This window comes from Rousettus aegyptiacus, unplaced genomic scaffold (genome assembly GCF_014176215.1).
Source record: "Rousettus aegyptiacus isolate mRouAeg1 unplaced genomic scaffold, mRouAeg1.p scaffold_m13_p_5, whole genome shotgun sequence".
NCBI lineage: Eukaryota > Metazoa > Chordata > Mammalia > Chiroptera > Pteropodidae > Rousettus > Rousettus aegyptiacus.
The window spans coordinates 93663625-93684464 of NW_023416308.1; the positions used below are offsets into that span (position 1 = coordinate 93663625).

The 20840-nt window shown below is 33.0% G+C and overlaps 1 protein-coding gene across 1 annotated transcript in view; it reads left to right on the forward strand.

The window, feature by feature from the left end:
- LUZP2 (leucine zipper protein 2) overlaps positions 1-20840 on the forward strand; it is a 390662-nt gene that overhangs the window by 337212 nt on the left and 32610 nt on the right. The window lies entirely within an intron of this gene.

Below are 20840 nucleotides of genomic sequence, written 5' to 3' on the forward strand. Positions count from 1 at the left end.
TACCGGTACCACTTCTACTTCCAGGCTCTAGGGATGGGCCCAGGAAAACCTAAGAACCACTCGTGCCATTGCCCAATGATGTCTCACATCTGAGTTCTATTTCTTAATGATATTTCTGTGATTCCCTCTTTTGGGATTAAAGGAGATATAAATGGTTGTAGAATAGGGAAATACTATTTTCAGGATGGAGATTCAAAAATAGGCAAAACAAAATAAATATTCTAATGTTCAGTTTTTACCTGTAGCTTTGTGGATTCGTGGGCTGCATAGATTAGTCTGTGTAATCTCAAGTTTCTCTGTCAAAAATAATTTAAAAGTTGTATTTCTATTTCATCCTATTATTCTGTTTGATTTTATTATATACTATGAGATCTCAAAAATTTTAGACCAGTATTTTTCTACTTTATTTTTCCTGCCTCTTTGTTGAAAACTCTAAATTGTTTGTTTACTTACCCAAATTCAGGAGAAAGTTGCATAATCATGGATTTTTTTTATGTTTTGGAAAAACCCTGGATAAATGTATTGAATCTGGTCACTGGTTAAATGCATAGCTACCCAGACAGTCTCATCTACCTACTGGGAAACCATTACTACCTCCACTTACTGTTAGTCTAAGGAAGAAGCAATGGTTCAGCCTTATTAAGTCTGACAACTTTGGGCAAATTAGCTTTGTAATTTTATGGCACATTACATTTGTCTCCGAGTCAAAGTACGTTTATTTAAGCCCATCATTAAAACTGGGCTCTTATGACCTTGAATGTGTGGAGGAAATTACTGATTGTTACTTAACTGATTTACTATAAATAAATGTATGTCTTCTCGATGAAATAAATAATAAATATTTATTATTTCTCTCGGCTTATCACATAAAAAGATAGGAAGCATTTAAATGAGGTTGGTTTGCTAGTTTTTCAAAAACAATAACAGAATAGTCCAATTGTGGAAGATAAAGTTCAATAAATCTAAGTTGATTTCGTATAGAGCATTCTATTTTACAGATTAGTGTTAAAAGCTTCTCTGGTGTTTATGTTCGCCTATATTCTTTATCTTTTCTGTAGTGGTGAAAATTGTATTTTATATATACTTGTGGCTTATCTGTACGCAGGCACCTCACAGATAATATTTTTAAAATACTGAAAGCATAATGTTATATTGGTGTGTGTAAGAAACAAACTCTTCAGCCATGGAATTGTCCTCTATATACAAAGATGAGGACTTTTAACCAGTAAGTTTTCAGAATTGGTAAATTATAGCCACAGTAATATGATATGCCTATTTAAGAGATGTGAGGCAATCACATCACTTAACTTCTCTGTGCCTCAGTTTCCCCAGTGCTTAGCTCAGAGTCTGGTTGTGATATGAGCAGTATAAATAATAATTCTTATTTTTCATAACATATGGCTAGTTTTGCCTACTTTTGTTTGATTTTTTTAAATCTTCAACTCTTTAATTTTTCCTAAAATCTGTGAAACACATCCAAGTAAGCAATTTTCAGCCCAGTTCTGGTAAAAAGACAAGATAGCCTCTCCAAAAATGTCATTTTATTTTTACTTTTTTTTTTTCAGAAGATTCGGTAATGCAGTCAAATTTTTATTACATCATGCATGTGGGTGTATGTGTATACATGCATATACATACACATATATGTAAATATTTTATATATACTATATATATTCACTGTGTATTTTATAAGCCACAGATTTCATCAAATAGGAAGTTCGATATTATAAGAAGTTACTGGCGGAAATTTAAAAAAATAAATTATACATTTGTAATCCATACTTTTTTAAAAATTATTTCTGGAGCATGCTTGCTCTATACCCATTTAATTCTACAGCATAAGGTTATTCTGAGGACCCTTAATCAGGTCTATCAGCCTCCTTTCCTTCACTGCATTCTCCATAGTTATGCCTACTTCTCTCTAACTCAAGTGAATTTTTTCTTACCCTCCCATTCAGAATTTTTTTTCTCTTCTCAGTACTCTGAGAACAGTGTTTATTTCCCAGAGCTCTCCATCACACCTTGAATTAGGTGATGGCTGCATATTCCTCTCTCCTTAAGGGAGATGACTGTGTTTAGCTCATCAATTTGCTCTACATTACTCAGTGTCCAGAGAGATGTCTCTAGAGAATTCATTTTAAAATGACATTTGTTGTATTTCTATTTTAGTCAGCTCAGGCTGCTCTAACAAATGCCATAGACTAAGGGACTTAAACAACAGACACTCATTCCTCACAGTTCTGGAGGCTGGGAAGCCCAAGATCAAGAGGCTGCCAGCTCCAGTTCTTGACTAGGGCCATTTTCCTGAAGAGTAGACATCTGCCTTCTAGCTGAGTGGTCGCATGGTCTTCTCTATGTACATGTGCATGGTGATCTCTCTCTCTTTTATAAGGATACTCTTCTCTAATCCTACCATGAGAGGGCCAGCCTCATGACTTCATCTAAACATAATTACCTCCAGAAGGTCTCATCTGATGCCATCACATTGAGGGTTAGGACTTCAATATGTGAATTTTGGAGGACACAAACATTCAATCCATAACAGTGTCCTTCTTCCTGTTGGATATTTTTCTTACTTATGAGTTATAAAATATTATTATTGGGCATTTATTAAGTACTGAATATTTAACTAAGTTATTTTTCTTTTGTACACCAAAACTGTACTCATCCCTGGGGATGCAAATTTGAAATGATACAACTCTGACCTTTTGGAGATTGCAGCCTAATTCTCTGTAAAGAGAAAACAAGAGGAAAAAAAAGGGGTGTGCAATAGATCAAGACTTTTTTAATTTTTAATTTGAAATTCCATATTTCAAATAGCTTCTATAAAGAAATACTTGGATCTAAGTACACAAGATGATATCTTTATTATGTCTTTGTTATGATATAATGTATTTATTAGGTAGCAAATAGTGTTCCAACAGTTAAAGAGCAAAGGTATGAACCCGGAGACCTGATTTGCATTTTGCATAAAATGACTAACTAGAGTAGAAACAAGCAAATCAGTGACGATCTATTTCATGATCTATGCCAGAGATGATGGTGACCTGATCTACGGTGCAGAAATGAACATGGGGTTCCAGATGTAACTGAGGCACAGAGTTGCAATGACCTAGGGAAGAAATAAAGTGAAGAAATATGTAAATGGAAGAAATAAAGAACAATACTCAATGCTTGTATTCATTTACTGTGGTGACAAAGACAAAAAGAGCTGTTAAGGGAGAACCCAAATTGGTTTGTTTTTCATCATGCCGTGTTAGACATCTATCATAAAATCAAGTGTTTATTTATTTCCAATATCTGTTTATATATTTGAGTCTGAAATTCAGGGAAGATATCTGAGTAGAGATAAATGATTTGGCATCATCAGAATGGATGCTAGTTAAACGTTGGAAATAGATTAAATTACCTGATGAGACAGTGTAGAGCAGGGTCCCCAATCTCCATAGTCTGGTAAGGCCATAGTCTGGTAAGGTCCGTGGCCTGTTAGGAACCAGGCCACACAGCAGGAGGTAAGCAGCAAGTGTGCTTCATCTGTTTTTGCAGCCACTCTCTAGCACTAGCATCACCACCTTAGCTCCACCTCAGATCATCAGGCATTAGATGCTCATAGGAGCACTGGTCCCTGGTACCAAAAAGGTTGGGGACTACTAGGAGTAAAAAGAGATGAGGGTCACAAAAGACACCTGACAGGAGAAATAATTTGAGTATAGTTTTATTTATAGTCTAATAGATGGAATGTTTATGGCAAAAATATACCCCTTTTCTTTATCTCTTGTTGAGCTGCTTTTCATTATTTCATCCTGTATTTGAGCTGAGAACCATGGCTTTTATATGCCTGTTTTAATAGTACAAAACACAGAATGTGTGTGTCGTTGTGTATATTTAGAATGGTGATTACTCCAGTGGTCTGCTGGAGATGGCTCATACCTGCTTGTAAAAGCTGACTTAAATTTTCAGAATTTGTACTAGTCAGCTCTTAAATGCAACATTATTAAATATTAATTATGTACACTTATAATTAAGTAAATTATACTAAAAGCAAATGTAAGTATCAAAACTACTACATCTTGCTATTATCTCTGCTCTCGAAGGTATTATGGCTTTTGGATCCATATAGTAGAAATAGTATATTAATGCTAAACTACTAATATCTCTTTCCAATTTAATGTTCAATGATTTCATGTTGGCATATTGAAATTGGTAGAATTTATTCCATAGAAATTGGGAACACTACAAATCAGAGTCCTTCTAAACCTCACAGTTAGTGAATAACATCCTCCCATTTGTGTGTTTGAGGGTGGCTTGTGTGTATTTGTGTTAAGCCTTCAAGATAAGCCTACTGAGCATCATAGATAATATACAAACAATATGTGATCAACACGCTAACTTATTTTTGTCTTCTACTGTTTACATGGTAGAGCAAGGCACATACTAAGTGCTCAGAAAAGACAAAATAATTACATATCTAAAAAATGTGTAATGGCAGATTCCAGAAAAATAATGATTTCTATATAATCATTATACTGGTTTACTTGCTTATATTCATTTTATTACAAAATATTATATATGACTTCGTATAGTTTACAAAATGTACAAATGGAAGAGGAAGAACAAGAAGCATATTACCAAGAGGTCTACACTGTTAGATGAATAAAATGAATTATTAATACAGTAATATCTTTGGTGCTTATAGTTGTATGATATAGATTTTTAGAGCTAGGGTTCATGCTACACAGAGGTGATAATATTTATCTCTCAGCATTTCTGGGAGGATTAAAGGAGATGAGAAAAATACTGGAAAAAGGGCCTTGGCACATTATTCAAAGACAGTTCCCAGACTCTTTCCTTCTTTTCTCCTTCCCGTCCCAGGGCTGAAGTCTCTGCAAAACAAGACGCATAGGGACCCAAGCTCAGGGTCTCTGCTTTTCCCAGCCTGCTCCTTCTGCCTGTACATGGGTCTGTGGAGAGAGGATGTGGCAGCTGCCTACAATATGCCCTCACAGGTCACATGCTTCATAGGAAATGCAGGGTTGGTCTCCCCGCTACAGAGTCATCTGCTGCTCTCTGTCCTGAGACTCCTGATTCTGTCCCAAGTGTTTCAGCCAAAGACTCTTGAGAAAAATGGGAGACTCTTGCCTGTGTGATTAGACTGTGCTTTTCATTGATATCCTAAAAATATGGTGTAGTGAACATAAATACAAAGAAATTATTTTCTAATATAGAGAGCTAAGATTCAGTAGTCAGACTAAGTAAATATCATTTTTCCTGTAGCTTTCTAGTTTTGAGTCCTTTATCAAATTAGTTAACTTCTCTGAGACTTGTCTTCCATATATATAAGATGGAGATAATAACAGCACCAACCTTACAGTGTAGATATGAAGATTAAATAAGAAAATTCTCATATAGCATTCGGCATATGTAATACTGTCTGATACTGAGAAAGTCAATAAATGTATGAAATATGTATTATATTTAGAAACTAAGATAACACTTCGAGAAGATTTAAAGAAGGCTTTTAGTAGGATGTTACTCTAATTAAAACAAAAATTACTTGCCTTGTTTTGTTGTTCAGATATGAGAATCTAATAAATCTATTCAAATAAGTATAACGACAGGTTTTTAGCATAAAACTACAAACGAATCCTCACAATAAATGTGATGTCAGTAATCATAATAGTAAATGCCATAAAGAAAGGAGAAAATTAAAAGAGCAGAAATGAGAGACAATTCAGATAAGCAAAGCAGATAAAAAATGATGAAATTGTGTTATGAAAATCCATCATTCATCCCCACTCAGGAAGTTCCCATCTTGTCTTTGTTTTTCCACATCACTCAATGCCTTGGATTTAGCTGTAGGTCACTACTGTGGAATCTATTTAATTGGACAAGAATAATTTGTATTTTTTTATTCATTTGTCAGAAGTCATTTGAGGGCAGCAGGCAGCAGTGGTCCTATTCAGGACTTAAAGGAATCCAAGCAAAAATTGCATTCTGCTTGGTGCCAGGAGGTTGAAAGCAAAGTGGATTTGTATTTCCCTTTTTCTGCCGAAAGCATGTTGCAATGTAATTTCCAAAAATTCTCAGAATAGTGCACCTGGAATCATCATAGACCCCATTACACACCTAAGGATCTCAACCTAAGGTACATTTTTAATCATTGGGAGCTTCACACACACCTGAGTGTCAATAGTCACAATTCTGACTATTGGAAGTGCAGACTAGCATTGGGAATTCTTCAGAGCTCCCAGATTATTCTAATTTATAGCTAAGGCTGAGAACTCTTAAGAGTCTTACTCTAGGTCTGAGATAGGAGTCTAGCAAGTAAACCTCCTCCCTTCCTTACCCACTTTTCTACTTCTGGAAGAGATTTCTCAGCTGGCCCAGAAGTGATCAATTTTAGACAAATCTGTTTTTCTACCAGTTTGTCATTAGCCAAACATTTAGTTATCTGTAACATCTACCATCTATTGGCCTTCTTTATTTTATATCTTGATGTGCCTGGGGTTAATATAAAGATAAAAATAATGGCAAAAATCTAAAATAATTTAATAAAATATAACATTACATCTAAGGGATTTTGTTTGGGTTTTATCTTCAATTCTAGGAGATCATAATGACTTGTTTACTTACCAGCATATATGACATATCTGTGGCAGTGCAGTTAGGGTTAAGTTAAAAATATATATCTATATGAACACATGTACTATATATACACATAAATATATATAAATTTATAAATTTTAAGAGATATATATTTAATCTGGTAAATATAAAAATTAAACTAACAAGGGCCCTTTAATGTTTTCTTTTTATTACTGGTATGCAGATTTGTACCCTGGAATTGCCTGAAACCAAATCTTCTTAGATTTTTATTTAGTCTTCATTCTTGGTTCATATAATGAGAACATTACTTATGGAAATTGGTTAGTCGGGTATCTCTAAAAATGTCTTTCAAAGACATATGTTAGCAACATGAGGATATGATTTTTTTTTTCTTCTAAAATTAGAATAAAATAGAAATGAAACATTCTTGGTGGAAATGTTGTGCTACATAAGTCTATAAATTCATATTGATTTTCAAAGAAAATTTACTACTGAATATCTTTTATGTCACAAAAGAATGCCTACCAGTTTCCTTTTTTTTCATAATTGAGATTTCAATTTGTACACAATAATCAATGTATGTACTGAAAATTTTAAAGGCATATAATTATGGTTCTTTTCTAAGCAGTTATTCCAGTTTAACATTTGGAGGCAAATTTTTTTAAAGATGATATCAAGTACTATTATCTTTACATTTTAATAAGTTGTTGCATTATAATTTCACAATTTAATATCATATACACTACATACTCAAATATTTAGTCTTTCATAGCATATTAATGAAGTTACTACAGCAATTGGACTACCACGACAAAGATGTTACAGAGTGTATGAAAAGCTGACAGGAAGAGCCAAGGTCAAGGAATGGTTTTCTTTAGGAAACAGTTCTACTAAAAAGCAATGCGAGACTAGAAGTAATTGTAAAAGTTTAAGACATATTAAATGCACAACTGTGACTCCAAATTGTTATTTAGTATGCTGTGTGTTATAGGATATAAAAACTGCTCCCCCTTCCCTCTCATATTTCATTGCCCACTATTTTCTTGTACCAAGAAATAAACAACCAGCAAATTATTTCACCTCTAAAAAAAAAAAAAAAAAAAAAAAAGCATTTATTTTCAAATAGGATGAAGTGGGAGTCCCCTCTTTAAAAATGTTTCTAGAGCTACTAAAGAAACTTGCATTTACAAAATGTTTATAAAAATATTCCACTGAATTGTGGAGGGGAAGGACGACAAGGACAACCGATAAGACATGGTAATGACACAATCAGACTTGGCTTACTTCTGGCCCACTTTATCAGAGGCTGAGCTCTCCTAGTTTCTTCTTTCTTGCTTTTCTATATGCAAATCTTCTTTAGTTTCTTGGTTACCCTTTAGTTTCTTTTTCCTTGTTTGCATTGAGAGGCGGGGGGCTGGGAGAGTGCATGCCGGCCCTCTGTAGGTCTGGTTCTTCTTAGGGATGTGGATACAGCTTATTGCCGAAGCAGAATCAAACAAGGCACCCCTAAAACAGTCAATCCCTAAACAAAATCTCAGACTGAATGGAAAAATATTAGGGTTAGGGTTATGTTTAGGGTTAGGGCTAGGGCGGCAGTGAGGCGTCATGAAGCTGGGCTGCCTGGCCACTGCTGCTTCCCTCGTTCTGGTGGGACCCAGCATGGGGCAGGAAAAAAACAGATGATTGATTGGTTTCATTTTTTTTTTTTTTACTATATTTTAATGACACTCATCACATAGTAATGACATTCATGGTGCCTCCAATATAACAGAGATTAAGTTATTTCAAAGGTGTTTTAGATTAGCTCTTAGTTACCACTTGGCCATTTATATGTAAGACAGATCCCAGTTTCTTCTCTATTGATTATCGGTCAAGTGGACCCTTTATTGTTGATATTAGAAATTCATATGCAATTTTTCTTTTGTCTCTTTTACATGAAGCAGAAATTCTTAACCCTAAAAACTCCTTGTAACTGACTCAAAAGACAAGGACATCTATAAAGAATTTAATCAACTTATTATGATCATTTTAAGTTGACAATATATTTTTTTCTCTCCAGGACTTTTCATTCATTAATTTTTATGTTTTGCAGTCACGGAAAATTTACTAAAAGTTTTTTAACAAGGGGAACCTGATGAGATTACAATTTTAAGAAGTAACGATACAGAGAAGAGGGTTAGGAGGACAGATGATAGAAGCAAACAAAATTGTTGGGAGAAAAATAGCATATTCTTGGTTAGAGACAATGAGAGAGTGGCTGTGGAAAAGGAGAAAAGGGAACGGTTTTCAGAAATGCAAAGGACATAAAATTTGGAGGAACTTGTGAGAAAGTGGAGGTGAGAAAATTAGAAGATTCTTTTAAGAAAATGAGCTGTGAAGAGGAGAGTGAATAAATATATGGGACGCTTTTTAGTAGGATGGAAGGAGATTGTATACATTTTTGGTAAGAGAGAAAGGAAGGAATGAAAAAAGTTAATGAAAAAAATAAAAATATGTATTAAGGATTCAAAATTACAGAAGAAACATCAAAGAATGTGACTATAATTTACAAAGTGAGAAGGGTAGGGATGTACCACTTTCTGAGATGAGAGATAAGTAGCTAAAGATGAATAAGGTTATGGATAAATTTTGATGTAGATAGAGGAAAATTAAAAAGGATGATACCCTATAGCCTTTATCAATAAAAATTAGGCACATGCTGACTTTGAAGGTTTCCTGTCCCTCTAGACAAATGCATCGGAAAACCTTGATTTGCCCCCCATCACATAATACACTAACAACAATTTCTAAATTCCCTCTATAGCACTCCTATTAGTATCTTCCTCTGTTTTCCAGTCCTGGAGGGAAGGGAGTGGAGGCGGGGGGCAGGGAATGAAACAAAATGACTTTCTCAAGAGAGACAAAGTTATAGGAAATATGAGATCCGATGAAATAAAGTATTGCTTCAAACAAAGTATGGCAAACTAAAAGTAAGCACCATATTAACAGGTACAGACTAAATTAAAAATAAATTCAAAAGCAAGTTAGTAAATGCATGTATAATATATTCAAGAAAATCTAAACTTGTATATAAATGCACTAGAGGATTAAAATCACCTAGAACCTTGGATTTTGCTACTGCTCATTCTCCATGGCTAAATTTGCCATTGGACACTAATCCATCCTGGAATCATTCCTGATAGTTAAAATATACATACATACCTACATACATATGTATATATTTAAAACATATATATGTGGTATTATGGTATCAAAGAATGTAGTTAACAGGGAGTTTCCCTGGATGCTTGTGTAAAGACAAAAGGGGTAGCATTTCCTAACTTCTTCCTATGAAGTTGACTATTTGTAAAATTGACAGTCACCTTATTTTCATCGATTAGGCATTCTATTTCTTATCAATATTATAGTAGGTTCCTTTCACGAATGCCAATCTGCTTTGCTGAGCACTTAAGAAACCCTGATTGGCATTTTCCCACTTCTCTCATTAAAAAAAAGATAATGGTTTTCTATTTCCTATATCTCCGTGAGTCCCTGACCTCAATAAATCTTTTTAGTGTTCCATCTGACTAACTTAAATGCCTTCTTGCGAACCTCCCCACACAATTGCCTAACAATACCTAAACTTGCCACATTTCTCAGACATTATAAATGTTATCTTATCAATCTAGAGCCATTCTTTACTCCTGTGATGGTGTCTTCATCTCCCTGCACCATCTGCTGATACTACTGAAGCCCCGGCGATGGCTCAGTAAAATTGCAGGTGCATTACACTACTACCGAGACAGTCAGAAGCATGACCTTGGTCTCACTAAGCTTTTACTTGAACCACATTAAAAATAGACCTTCTCTAACTTCTCCATATGCTTCATATATTATTGGCACATGATAGATAAAATGTTTTAATTTTCAATTTTAAAATGTGTGAAAATACATTTAATAAGACTGTGTGATTTCCTAGCATGTTTTTTGTTTTCATTTTTAGTCATTTAATTAATATTTGTGGATTAAACTAATATTCTGAACAGGTATACAATGTGAATTCTTTGTCATATTTGTATGCTCATACACATAAGGCCACCTATAATAATCACTTACAATATTAACTAATCTTTAAAATTATATTCTTTTTATTATAAACTAATACTTATTTGTTATGGACAATTTTAGAAACTAATGTTAATAGCAATACTACTAATAGTAGCTGATATTTATTGAGTTGTATGCTGCTCATATGACATTAATTACTCTTCACAAAACTCTAGAAGAAAGAAATATAATTCCTCTCGCTTTTTAAAAATAGATTTTTCTTTTTGAATAATTTTAAACTGAAAAATGTAACTGCAAAGATAGTAAATATCCTGTATACCCTTCACTCAGCTTCCCTTAATATTAGATCTTACATAATCATGGTATATTTATCAAAATCAAGAAACTGGCATTGCTATATTACTATTACCAAACTATAGACTTTATTTGGTTTTCACAAGTTTTTCTACTAATGTCATTTTTCCATTTCAGGATCCAACTCAGAGAAACACATTGCATTGGTCATTATGTCTCCTTGGTCTCTACTGGTCTGTGACAGTTTTTTAGTCATTTTGGGTTTTTCATGACCTTGACACTTTTGAGGAGTGGCGGAAAAAAATATTTTGTAAATATCCCCCAAAACATGGGTTTCATACTTTGACTAGGGTTATGAATTCTTATAAATAGTACCCCAGAAATATGCTGCTCTTTTCATCATCATAGCAGGGACAAATGACATCATTGGTGACAACTCTCAGTACTTGCTTAAAATGGTTTCTGCCAGATTTCTCCACAATTAGAATTTGTTCCTTTTTCTAATTTATTCTTTAGAAGTGAATCACTGTCAGCCTAAACTTAAGGGAAGGGCATTTAAGCTCCATCTACTGAAGGGAAAGTGTAAATATATATTATTTAGAATTCTTTCATCAGAAATATTTGTTCCTTCACCCCTTATTTATTTATTTATTTATTTATTTATTTATTTATTCAATCGTTTGTTTCTATCAACGTTGATTCATGGATATTTATTTTAAAATTTAGTTTACAATCTAACACTATCATTATTTATTTTTCCTTTTCATTAGATTTTATTTTTCAGAGCAGATTTAGGTGTACAGAAGAATTGAGCAGAAAGTACAGAGAATTCTCACATACTCTCTACACACAACCCTCCCCACCCCCAGCCTTCTCCACTATTAATGTCCCTCACCAGACCGGTACATTTTTCACAATCAATGAACTCACATTGACACATCATTTCATCCAAAGTCCAAAGTTCACATTAGAGTTCACTCTTGGTATATTATAAGTTTTGTTTGTTTTGAAAATTGTATAATGACATGCATTTACCACCATACAGAATTTATCTTCATTTTTCATAAGTAAACTCAAGCACAGTTGTTGTGTTTTACAAAAGATGACATAGTTGGTTAACATTTTATGAGTAGTATAATGCGTTTAATTAAAATTCACTTTAAATTTTATTTGAAGTATTTTATATATTATTTCCTTATAGATATACCTAGTAATTGACTATTTCCTTATTTCTGATTTTTACATTTTTTTCCATCAAAATACACATGCAAGTAACATTGAGATAAACATCTATCTTATACTTCATTTTTATGCCCTTCTTCCTTTCTCATTTCCCCTTCCACCCTACAGCATTTAATAGTGCCTTACCTTGACAGAGCAGGTGATGAATGATTGTTTGCTGAGTGAATGGTTACACAATAAGTTGTGGAGTTTAAAGTTTGGTCAGGCACACTTTTGAAGCTGACATTATGGAGGCCTGATTTCTGAGGTTTTTTGAGCCACTGTCAGAGATAGAAATGTGAGCGGAATGGCTTATTGTTTTGATTTAGTGTCGCATACTTTACTTTCTTAAAAATGACTTCAGAGTTTCACATCCTGGAATGTGCTTTGGTAGAATGTTATTTAAAGCCTTATAATATTTAGGAGGAATTTATAGGTTTCACCTGTGTTGAAAACTATCTCCAAATTGCAGCAAGCATGTGATCAAGGGTTCAGATCCTTTTGAAAATTCAGTGTATTTTCTGAAATCTAATGGTTATATATAAAAGTGGGAATGCTTCCACAGTAGCCTTATGATGGGAACAAAAAGGAACAACAAAAACAAAAGGACTTTTATTTTTGGAAAAATGCTTTTTCTAATACCCCATACTTTGTTTAATATAACTAAAGTCATCTTCTGAGAATTTTTAAAAAGACATGTCCAAGAATGAACACCTCTCATTTGTAATTTCTTAATACAGAATGATCGTTTATCTCCCTATTTTTAATTTACCACTGTTTCCTCCAGAAAACCCAGCTATATCCAGCCCATTTTTAGACACTCCATTCTCTGAAGCTTAATATGACTTTTTAGAACAAAACTCCATTCTTCCTAATTTGAAGAATTCCTCCGTATCGCAGCACCATGCATCCTAGTATGTTTCATTAATTACATCTTGCTTTGTAGTCATTTTCCTCTTGTTGGTGTATATACTAGTAAATGGACTCTATTATCAACTGCTTCAGCTTTGATTCTACATTTAATCACCTGCAAATGCTATTGTCTTCTCTGCTTCTCTAGCACGCACATTATTTCCTGAGAATAATTTGAATACTTAGATTTTTTTTGAAGTCTTATATATCACTATGACATATTAAGTCTTTCTGAATAAATCAATTCTTGGGGTCTAATTTAATAACTTTCAAAAATATCCTATTGATTGGACTCTACCATCTACAATAGATAAATATATAATAGGTATACGGTAGTGTATTGGCTATATACTATATACAGAGTCAGGAGGAGGGCACTGTTATAAATGATTCAGGACAAAACACTGCATACACACACACCTGAGAGGGCAGAGAGAGTGTTTAATTTAATTAGTGGTAAGTGTTTGAAGTACTAGTAGTGAGAAGAGTAAATAGGTAATTGAGCAGATATAGAAAGAGATTAAAGCAGTGGTACCCAACCTTTTTGGCACCAGGGACCAGTGCTCCTATGAGAATCTAATGCCTGATGATCTGAGGTGGAGCTGAGGCGGTGATGCTAGCTCTGGGGAGTGGCTGCAAATACAGATGAAGCTTCTCTCACTCACCAGCCACTTACCTCCTGCTGTGTAGCCCGGTTCTTAACAGGCCACAGACTGTTATCAGTCTGCGGCCCGGGGTTTGGGGGACCCCTGGGTTAAAGAGGTGGTTTTGAAGAAGACTCTGTGCCCAAAACCAAGAAATTTTTTAACTTGTATGTATAAGGGAGCCAACAGAGGAAGAGCAACATAATTCATTTCAGGATTCAACATAGTGGAATATAGGGAATCTGTGAGGGGTGGAGATGGGGAGGGAAGATGGAACTACGTATGATGTGGATGACTCTCAGGGTAGAACTAAAAGTGAAAGCTTACAGAGGAACTCAGGCAGACATTAATGATTATCAATGTCTTCCACTCCAACTGCATTTTTCACCTCTTTTAATTTCCCCCCAAACATATTGCTTGTTTTGATTCCTTGAAGTTAGAAAAGCACTACCTTCCTCAGCCCCTTGCCTCTTTCACTTCTTCCTCTGGAGGGATCTCCTGGCCTCTTCACCTGGGGATCTACCACTCATCCTCAGGTCTCATTTTCAATGCCACTTCTCAGGGAAACTTACCTGACTCTCTAGATGGGTCAGCTAACTCTACTGCACACTGTGCTCTCAAAGTATTCTAAAATCTTCTTTAAGAGTAATTATCCAAATTGTAATTAATTATTTTTTTTGCGAAATTACTTGTTTTACATGCAATTCTTCTACCAGAATGGGTTCCATGAGCACAGGACCTACATCTGTTTTTGTAGTCTGCCACATTCCGGCCATATCATTGCTACTCAATAAGTAGTTTTTGCATACTTATTATTTTCCTAAAAAAGGAGGGTGTGTGCAAGGCATTAGGGTCATAACAAAAATAGGAGATGTGCTTTAAATCAGTTGTCTTTACTAATTTAGTATTTTACAGATACTTTAATAATTTTATAAAAACAATGGACTTTCTCCACAGAAAAAAAATACCTATAATTTAATATCAATGATTATCAATTTAAGAAGTCTTGTTTTAAAGTTTATTAGACATTTACAAAATCGAGTTTGAAGTTTATCAGGGAACTCTCAATTTCTAAAGAAATATTTTTTTTTAATAGTAAGTTCTAGCTTTTTTTTGTATTTCAAAATGAGTGAAAGGGAGTGAAATTTAAAATTTTTAACAGGATAGTTTCAGATTATGCATAGGAATTGCTTTATTAAAGTTTGGTAATTACAAACCATTTAACCTCTGGAGATGAATTGTTACATTGTGAAAACTGTTCTTTCTAATATACTTCAGAAATGCTCTATTTGGAAAGTGGCATATATGCAATATAGGTAAAAAAGAACTTAATCTTATTGATTTAAAATTTTACTTTTTTCCTAATTAAATTTTACAGTGGTCCAATATTAGGATTAACTGTGGTTAATTCACTAATGGCAGATGCCATTTGTGACAACATGAGTAGATCTTGAGATAATTATACTAAGCAAAATAAACCAGACAGAAAAAAATTGAGAACTGTATGATTTCACTTATATGTGGACTATACAACTGAAAGCAATAAATATACAACACAAACAACAACACAGATAGACAACTGTTTAGTGGTCACCAGAAGGAAAAGGGTGGATAGATAAACCTAAAGGGAGTCAAATATATGATGACAAAAGGAAATTTGAACACACAATGCAATATACAGATGATATATTATTGAATTGTACACTCGAAACTTATATAATTTTATTAATCAAGGTCACCCTAATAATTTTTTTAAAAATTAGCATGATTGGTTGCTGGGATACAATCCACATAGTTAACTTATATTTGGGGGACATAGTTCAAGGGCTCTATAAATAGAAGCTATTATTGCCATGCCCCCCTACCACCCCTAAAAAAAAAAAAAAAAAAAAAAAAAAAAACAGAGAAAAAAATGCAAACTCTGGAACTTTTTTCTTAATTATTTTAGTATTTTCAACTTTTTTAAACAATTAAATTCTGTACTAAACCTCATCGTTCCAGATTTAAATCAGACATCAGACATATCCATGTATTCTTCCAATCCATTTGCAAATAGTCCTCCTAATGCATGTTGGCCATACATGTAATGTCAATTAAGGTCCTGAATTATTCTAGGATCTTAAAATTGTTGGTAATACCACAGGACTTACGCATGTATTAGTGTAATCATTAGTATAAGAAATAAGTTGTTTCATGATTATTTCTGATTTAAACAAGGATTTATGCCATTTTGAAATATTAATAAGCATTTATTACTTATAGAGTAGTTAATTCAGTTTATTACAGCACTAGTCATATTCAAAACACTTTGGAAACACTAATATTTCTCATGATTAATTTAGAATAATTCTCTTGAATAATTACTGTGCGCTGTTATTTACATTACTTTCACTTCATAATTTATTACCAACTTTATCTTTCTTAGAAATAAAGTTTAGAAATATCCATCATGTCTTTTTTCATTCTTCATAGCTATTATATATATATACACATACACACACATATATACATATATATACACATATATATACACACACACATATATATAGATACATATATATGTGTGTATATATATATAATTTTAGCTGAATTGTATGGCAATGACTGAAGTTACAAGCACCAATTCTATGAGTAATTATGTCTAAGTTTGTCAAGATGTGAAAAATTATACTTCAGTTCTCTACTACATAGTGGATAAAGTCTAAATTTAATCTGGAGATCAAATCAATCAACTATTCAATGTAATGTACTTTTCCACTATTGAAAATTTCTCCTTGAATCATGTTCATGTATTATTTTTAGTTCCCACAAGCCTCATTCTGTTCTAGAGCTCCTTTTATTTACACAAATTTTCTTTTCTTTTCCTCATGTCAAAATCCAATTCTCTAAGACAATCCTAGTCTAGTTTCTAGCCTCGATTCCTCCACCATATTGCTTAAAACTCTTTTAACTAGGATAATCTTGCTCTTATATAAAATATTTTATAATTTTTTATCTTTTTTTCTTATTTTAGAATCAATCTATCTTATTTTAGAAAAAATAAACAGAAATCTGCAAAAAAAAAAAAAAATTAAAACAGCATAAAGCAACCCCATAATCCCAAGTAGGATACAAAAATATTTCACATATTTTCTCTCAATATTTACTTTACACATACACATTTTTTTATATTTCCACAGAACAGGATGATACTGTGTGTATTGTTTTGTAAACCAGACTTAACAAAGTATGAACAATTTTATATCAATAGATATATTTTATAACTGACATAACGGTTTAATTATTTAATGTTTTCATTTAACTTTTGTAAGTAATAAACACACATAAGTTCACCAACCAACATAAAAACGTGATTGGAACATTATTAATATTACTGATATTAGCTTTGTATTCATGCGCAATTGCTATTCTAAATTTTCTATTATTCTTCAATACTGTGTGGGTGTGTGTATTTTACCCCATACACATTTGTCTCTATGGAGTATAGCTAGTTTTGAATGTTTTTGAATTTTATAAATATGTATTATCCTTCTCTAACTTTCTACAGCTATTTTCACTGAATATTTATTTCTAGGATACATCTGTTTGTGGTTCGTAGTTGTAGTCAATTAATCCTCACTACTAAATTGAAGTAAGAGGTAATGCTACAATTTATTTCTTCATTCTGCTACTGATGGATATTTGAGTTACTTCAGTTTTTGCTTTTATGAATGATGCAGTTTTAAACATTGTATTTCATATCTCCGATAGTCACATATAAGATAGCCTAATGTATAGAAACTAGAAAAATTATCACAGTATCAAAAGCCATGTGCTTATCAACATCACATGATATAGAAAAATTATTTTCAAAAAGTGAGCACTTGAAATTTATTTCCTACCAATATTGAAGATGCCTTATCATTTTTCTATTGCACATTCTCACTAAACTTAATATTTTAAGCCAAAAATTTTGCTGTTATAAAATGGTAGCTCACTTAGGTCTTGATCAGTATTTCCTTGATGACTAATGACAGAGTGCCATCTTTTTCTATCTTAATACAAAATATACAAAATTTGTTTATCCCATTATGAGACATGACCATTTTGTATCGTTGCCTTTTCCTTATTTAAGTTTTTTCAATTGCTAATTGATTTGTAAGGGTCCTTTACATATTCTGGAAATGAATCCTTTGATTTGCAAGTAATTATTCCCAGCTCATATATGTAATGAGTTTTATTTTATTTTTTTTACTTTTTTATGTTTTTGATAAAAAGACTATTTTAGTGTAGTTGAATCAGTCTATCAATTTATTTTATGACTAGTGCATAATGTCTTTTTCATTAAGAAAAAGTTTCCTACCTTTAAGTCATAAAACCATTCTTCTATATTTCTTCAAATATATTACAGATTATTTTCACTCCATAACTGAATCCATGTAGAGCTGTTTTAGAGTATAGTGTGATTTGGTGGTGCAAATAAAAATGTTTTAATATGGATCACTGATTTTTTCAATAATTACCAAATAGGGTCCATTTGACCAGTAACTTGCAAGTTATTGTTCTGCTAGAATATCTGGTTTCCCCAGATATTTTTAATTCAGTAAGTTTTGAAAAGTTATATTTTCTGGAAATATGTGATTCATATGTGATTTAAAATGGATTTATTTTAAATAGAACTTTTATTAGAAATCTAATTTAATAATTTTTTTAAATTATGATTTCCTCTTAGATGTATGAGTTATTTACAAACATGTTTTTTAATTTAGAAATATATTGCGGCTTTTGTTAGATTACATAGTAAAGGGGAACTAAGATTGCACGTAGGAGTAGAGTTCACAATCAGCTGACATTAGAGCCGTTACACCAGTTTATATAAATGGGCCCAAAGTAAAGAAAAGGGACCTTAAAAGTGGATAAGAGCAGGAAGGAGCTGTGACTATGCAAGCACTGAGAGATATAATGTTGTTGTGTTTGAAGATAGACAATGCAAGCTATGAGCTGAAAGCAGTGAGAGGGCTCTAGTAGCTGGAAAAGGCAAGGATTTTGTCTTCTCTGGCACCTCCAGGAAGGAAGACACTTCTGCTAAAACCTTGATTTTCATCCATTGAGACCTTGTCAAATATCTGACCAATAGAACTTTAAGATAATAAATGACATTGTTTTATGCCACTCAGTGTATTGTAATTTGTGATAGCAGCAGTAGGAAACTAGTACATTGGTATTGCACCAAGTTTAGTAACATGGCTTTGGACAAATGATTTAACTGTTATCTGAGTTTCAGTTTTCTTTTTTGAAAAAAAAAAAAAAAAAAAAAAAGATTCTAATACATCTTTTTTTCCTCCTCTTATTTTAACATTTCTGACATGAAGATATATCATAAAATTGGCATATAATTTTAATACCTCCTCTCCCGGAAATGTTATTAAATGTTGCTGCATTTTTTTTCACTCCCTTAGAATCATAGAGATGCTATCATACTTGATTCAACCTTCAGAAAGTACTTGTGAAGGAAGATAATGATTGAGCTGGACCCAATGGCCTAAGTAGGATTCATTATTGTAGAGTAAGGGAAGAAAGAAAATTGGGATAAAAAAGCAAATTGAACAAAAACAGAGAAGGAGGATAGCATAACTTGTTTAGAAAACACTGAATTTCCTGAAGTTGCTGTAAGGGAAGGGTCCTCTCAAACCAAATCATTTTTGATAATTGGGATAGTGCTTATTTATATTATTTATCACAATTTCTGCTCACAGTAGAACAAAGGGAGATTTGAGCAAAATCCAATATTTATTTTTCTTAAGAAGCTAGTCAGCTATTCAGTTTCTAGGGAATAATGTTAGTTCTTATTTAGAAATAACTCTATTATATGGAATCCCAACAGAAAGTTTGTTTTCTCTCTTGGTGGCCATTTAACTTTGGCAAACAATGTGAGACTGAAGAACTGGAGAAAATCCAAATGCCAAGAACCTTTGGGTTTTCAAGTTAAAGCTGTTATTCTGGAACTGCCATTAGAGTGGAGACATAGAGTTAACCAAGGGCAAATGGTGCACTTGTTTTCTGCTGAAGCATACCAGAAGGATTTAGTAGAATTAGGAACACAGAACTAGAAGGGCATTAACTCAGCTTTGAATATTGTATACTAATTAATGAAATTTCTTTTTGGCCATAGTGTATTAACTTACCCTGAGGATAGAGAGGGAGGTAGAGCAAAGAGAAACATTGTCCTTTAAGCATGTTTTTAAAACACTCTGAGCCAACCTCCTGGAAAAATTTTTGTTTATCACCGCAGATCATTTTTCTGATCACTGTATCTCACTCTATATACATGAATTAAAGTTTAAGAAGGGATGATTTCGAGAAGATCAGAGGTGGACAATAGTCATACTGCTCCTTCTTATGACCATCTGTCAACTATCAGAAATTTTTAGTAGACCAAAATTAGTGAAGATGTTGAAAAACTAAATAATTTATTTGACAACTTTAATTTAATAAAACTTATGAAAAGTTGTATTCTTTAAGTAGAGCATCATATTTTACTTACTTGCTTGTATTTATTTTCTTAAAGCAATTACTTAATTGGCCACAAAGCAAGCCTTCATAAAGTTAAAGCATTTTTTTAGCAAACTGGACTTCATAGGCGGAGTATTGTGTAGAGATCCTCTTTCTTTTTGTCTGTAGCACATAATACAGAAACTAATTTGAGGGCAAAGAGGGGGCTTATAGTAAATGTTGATAAACCATGCCAACCACTATCAAATTTAGTAGGGAAGTATTAAGATGAAGTTGGAAGAACAAATTGGAATCTGACAGCTTGGGTTAAGTCATTAGATCTATTATCCAAAAGTTTTTTGATTTTGGTGACTCAGTGGACCTCTCAGAGTCTCAGTTTCTGTACCCAAAAGATGAAGCTAATAATATGTGCCTCAGAGGGTTCAGGTGAGATACCACCTGAAGAGTGCCATATTGTTTCTATTTTAAAAATAATAACAAATATTTCCTTTTGTCAGTGTTGATACTAGTTGTGAGGCATTATAGAGATGAAACAAGCATTATTCTTGCCTTTAGAATATTTATAATCTCATTTCTTTTGGGGGGGGGAAGGACCCTTGGGAACTATAAATTAAGTTAACTAAG